Source organism: Cupressus sempervirens, chromosome 7, assembly GCF_028749045.1.
Source record: "Cupressus sempervirens isolate cs-2001-9-10 chromosome 7, ASM2874904v1, whole genome shotgun sequence".
In the NCBI taxonomy this organism is placed as follows: Eukaryota; Viridiplantae; Streptophyta; class Pinopsida; order Cupressales; family Cupressaceae; genus Cupressus; species Cupressus sempervirens.
The window spans coordinates 362,738,726-362,744,395 of NC_143124.1; positions in this window are offsets into that span (position 1 = coordinate 362,738,726).

Here is a 5,670-nt window from a genome sequence, read left to right on the forward strand (position 1 = left end):
CAAAGATAAACTCTATCTAACTTGTCCTTGCCTTTATTGCATTGCATCATTGGGAAGTTCATCAAATGGATGTGAAAAATGCATTTCTTCATGGTGATCTTCAGGAAGAGATCTGTATGGAGTAGCCACAAGGGTTCACTGATGATCATACACTTGTCTATCATCTTTGGAATTCCCTCTATGGCCTTAAACAAGCTTTATGAACTTGGTATGCCAAGATGGACTCTTTCCTTCTATTAATTAGGTTCACTCGGTGTCATTCTGATCTGAACATCTACATCTTGCAGCAAGATGATACTCTCACCTTTCTTGTCCTCTATGTTGATATTTTTTTATCATAGGGAGCCACTCATCTCACATCATGAAATTCAAAACTTCCCTTCATGATTGGTTCTTAATGTTTGACTTAGGCCTTCTTTATTACTTCTTAGGGATTAAGATCTCTCTATCACCTTCTAGTATATTTATTGGCCATCCTAAGTACACTCTTGATATGCTCTCCAGATTTGACATAGTGTTAGATTTTGGTGTTAGATTTTCATCCTATTTTAGATCTTTCATATTTATAAAAGTATATTTCTTTTATTCTTATGTTCCAAAAATACGAAAAAAAATAAAATTGCAAAATCTCTTTAAAAATACAAAAATATTTACATTTCTCATGCTTGTTGAGTTACTTTGTGTTCAACATGTATGATTCTTGTTTTGAATACTTTAATGAAGCTTTTATTGTTCAATAGGATAGATCCTTTAATGAGGTACATGGAAGTGAGGATGAAAATTGTTCGAATGAGATCTTTGCATCTTCTTCTACAACCTCTTCAATTGATCTTTATCATAGGGTGTTTGCATGGTTACATTCATGTTCCACTATTTACAATATTGATGCACCTAGAATGTTCTATCCTCAAAATTTTATTCAAGCTATAGAGGCCTTTAATAAAGTCCTTTCTGATAGTGATCAAGGTTTTAATCTCCTGTGTGGTATCAAACCTTTAATTCAAGAAGTTCAAGATTTGGGATTCACTACTTCATTCCTTTACATAGAATTCCTACCTACACTCCTCCTATAGTGGTTACATCTCTTCATGTGAGTGTTCCACCCATGTCTTTACCTACCTAACATCGTTCTTACCATAGAAATTTTTATACCTATTCCAACTCTCTTCCAATTGTGGTTCCAAGTGGTCCTCCGGTTGTGTCTTCCATTATTGATGCTTCCTACACTCTCCCTAATTGCATCCTTCCTAACCTAGTTCCTAATCCTCCTAATCCTAATCCTATCCTTCATAATATGATTCTTAATATTCATATTCCCAATTCTCCATATGTTATTACTAGTTCTTCCCACACTTATGTTGAGGCTCAAACTATGGTTTATGATACAGATGTCTAGGAATTCTTTAAATAACCTTCCCCTTCTTATTCAATCCATAATGATATTAAAGGGAATAGAAAAGTAAATTCCCCTTTGAGATTTCTTCATAATTTTACTCCTCATTCTTCAATAAAATAGATCTTTCCTCCTCTTGTCTCTTCACTTGGGAGAAAGAGGTATTTCTTTCAATTCTCTAAAGATCCATTATGTTTTGTTTTGAACTTAATTGGTTATCTTTTCTATATTTTATACCTTTGGTTTTGTATTATGTTCATAATCATCTATAGTTTTCTTTTATTATTCTAGATATCTTTTCTAAAAACATTTGTTTTGAAAAGGTATCTCTTGTCTTCATCCCTAGGGGGCAGGGTTCTTCCTTCTTTCTCTTTGTCTAAGTATCTTCTATCCTTAGCTTAGTGGAATTTGTTTATCTTGCAACATTATTTCATTATAATGACTGATGTTTTGACTATGGAAATTCTTTTTTTATGAGAGGTTGTCCTCTTAGGTCATCACCTCTTCTTTATTTTGCAAATTATGTTCTTTATAAACTCTTATGCTTGCTTTGATGTTAGACTTGTTTCCCTCAATTAAAGATTCATCTTCCTCTTGTTTGTAGGGAGCTTGATGATTGAATCTATGTTCCTGCTTTTCTTATCTTTCAAAAATATTTTATCTAAAGCAGGATATCTCCTTATGCTATGAAGTAGGTGTCATCTTTCTCTTCCTTATCATGTCTAGTAGACAACTATGATAAGGAGGGGGAATATATAGGGTCTCCCTTGTACTATAGTATTTTATTTATATGCTAAATCCTCTAAAGGTAACACATATAAGTTGCTAAATCCTGAAGAGACATGCATTTTTCAATTTTTCAATATGCTAAATCCTTTGAAGGTAATGCACATAAGCTGCTAAATCCTGAAGAGACACATATTTTTCAATATGCTAAACCTGCAAAAGGTAATGCACATAAGTTTCTAAATCTTGAAGGGACACACATTTTATATTCATAGTGATACAAGAAGGTGGATCTATGAGTATTGTAGAAGCTGTCAGAAGAAGCATTATAGTTTCAAAGCACAGTTTCTAGGTGAACTCTCAGGTTGGCCACTTGTTGGGCTCTCCCTCCTTGATGATTCATGTTAAGGTGGGCATCTTACTAGATGAGGTAATCTCTCTCTCTCTCTCTCTCTCTCTCTCTCTCTCTCTCTCTCTCTCTCTCTCTCTCTCTCTCTCTCTCTCTCTCGTGCGCTACTAGGACTGGATCATGAAGCTCTGTTATTAATAGTTTTCCTCTTTTCTTCCTTATGTAGTCATTTATTCTTTTATCATAGCTTTCCAAATATGATATTAGTATAGGAAACATTTCTTAGCAAGGTTTCCTTTACTAGTGGATTTGGGTTTATTTTAGTACTAACCCGCCTTTTTGTGTCTTTTAGCTTTGTTTTTTGTTTTTCTTTGTTTTTGCACCCTCGTGTGTGTATGTTGAGTTAGGGTCCTTGGATTAGGGGCTTATGCCCTTAATTAAGTGATATTCTATCTCATTCTGAATCCACTTAGATCTTTATTCTCCTTTACCATGAGCATGTTCATATTCCATACTCCCACTAAAGTGGGGGCTTAATGAATTATCCTAAAATGGAAGAACTTCCATGTTAAGAATGTTTATCCCTCCTTAGGAAATGTTTTGGGCCTTCTCAAGATGTACCCTATTTGTTTCCCCCTTCCCATCTTATGTGCCTATTTAGGGCTCTATTTGGGCCTCCTTGGGCACTATTTTTCCCTTCTATTTCATTTTCTATGGGTCCTAAACCCTTGGGTCAAGGTTGACCTCAACCTTGAACTAGGTCAAGGATGACCTTGACCCTAACCTAGTTCAACATTGATCTAAACCTTGACCCAAATCCCTCTTTTTCATCAAAAAGTTTGTTAGATGCGAGGAGAGGTTCAAAAGTTTGTTTTCCTGCGTTCGGGTTAATTCTTTTGCGATTCAAAATGGTAAATTGTTCAATTGAATTTAATCTAGGTCCATTTCTAGGGTTTGAGTCTTAATTTGAATTTGATTCTCCTATGTTAGCCTCTCTAGAATTGTGTTCCCTAGACTAGTATAAAAGGAAGCCTTCCTCTCTCATTTTCTTAATCAAGCAATCAAAGATCCATTATTTTTATGAGGAGTTATCTACTTGTTATGATTAAGCATATTTCCATTGAATTCAAGCAAGAAAATCAAGTGAGCAAGCAATTTCCTATTCAAGTATTCAAGTTCTCCATTGAAGATCAAGGACTCAAACATTCAATCCTTTGAAGGGATTTAGTTCAAGCATTTAAGATTCATCATTCAAACCCTAGATCTATCCATCATAGGTGGTGTGATCATCCTTCAAGATCCTTTGCTCATCTTCAAAATCTATTCATTCTTCTTCAAGGTGGATCTTAAGCATACAATCATGGAGGTTTTGATTTACATTTATGGTTTTGATTTACATTATTAAGTCCAAGCTTTCCTATCAATATACATGTTTACATTCAAATACAATTGCATATCTATTGAATATCATAGCTTCATTGTTAGATTTATTTGTACTACTTGCTAGCATTCTCTATTTCAATTTCATTATTAAGGTTGATTCCAAACTGGGGTTTGACTAAGCAAAACCCCTCATCCAAACAACAAAACCCTTTTTCTTACAGATACAGGTGTGGAGCAATGAATATCAGTGCAGATTTGAGTACCCTTTTTGGAAAACTTTTAGGGTCCACGTATAGAATTTTCATCAGAGCAGTGTAGGTCAAGGTTAGAAATAAAGGGTTAAGATCTTACCTTGGCTTTGGGTCAAGGTAGACCTAGCTTAGAAAATAAAAAAGTTTGTGAATTTTGTAGATCTCACATTTTTGGTTCAAGATCATGAAAATCAACAATTTTTGAGGTTGTTTGACAGGGTTTTAAGCAGATTCTTTTTCAAAGGTAAGTACTTTCATTTCTTCATTTCAATATTAGCATTTCCAGACTTGCATTCCATCCCCTTACAATTCATATGTATGTATAAAAATATGGGTTTAGGGTCTCTTTCATGTGCATTATTCTAATCCTTATTCATCCATACTTTTATATCTTACACTTGGATATTATTATTAGGAGGATATTATGAGTCATCCTTTTGACTCCAACTACTCTTAAGATATCACATGTTAATTTCAATTTGGGCACCACGCTTCTAGGTTGTAGGTGGATGGTAGGTAGTTGATTCCATTAGGACTATGCTTCCTCCAGGTTGAGACACTTATCTCACTCTTGTCCAAGTATCCTCTCAACTCTTGCTTATATAAATAGGCTATCTATTATGCATTACACATTAGGAAATATTGATATTATTATTTCCTTAATCATTTACATTAGAGGTTGTTCTTGTATTTTTATTCCGAAAATTTTAGTTCCTCTTGATTAATCTATGTCTTTCATTAGATTCTAGTTTTTATTTGTTTTATACAAATTCTAATAGTTACGTACTTGTTTTCACCATAAGTTAACTAATGTATTTTCAATATTTACCAGGATATTTAAACTATATAGAGGGGAGAATCCATCCCAGGAATCCTCCTAGAATAGATCTTTTTCCACTTTCGCTATATCCCAAGTTACATATTTATCAATGATGGATCAGCACTGTAGCATGAAATTACAAGCATTAAACCCTTTAGGTGGATTCCTTGTTCTAAATACAGAGGTTGGGTCTAACTCATTCAGATATTTGTGATACAAAAGTTTTTCCCACTTCCTATCCCTCTCTTTGTACAAATGCCAAACTAGTTTTTCTCCTAATGCTTCATTTTGCCAATTAAAGTTCTTGATACCTATTCCTCCTAACTCTTTGGGTTTGCAAATTTATTTTCTCATTTAATTAGTGTCAGTTTCATTTTTTCTTCTATTCCATTCAAAAATATTTTTTAAATTTTCTTTCTAATTTTTTGTTTACTCCTTTAGGTAAGGGGAGACATGGCATTTGATACATGGGTGTGGCAGATAGGATGGCTCTACTTTTTGTGGTTCTACCTGCCTTGGTTAACCATTTCCTTTTATTTTTTATTTTTTTTTATTAATTCTTTCTAAGATGGGATTCCATGTTTTGGTATTTCTGACCATCTTTTCTAAGTGTATTCCTAGATAGTTGTATGGGAAAGAGCCCTTCTAGAAACCCATAATTTGCAGATAGTGCTTTTCTTTTCAGGTGGCATATTTAGAAAGAATATTTTTTTTTTTTCTCAAAATTCACCATTTTCCCTGGACCAAT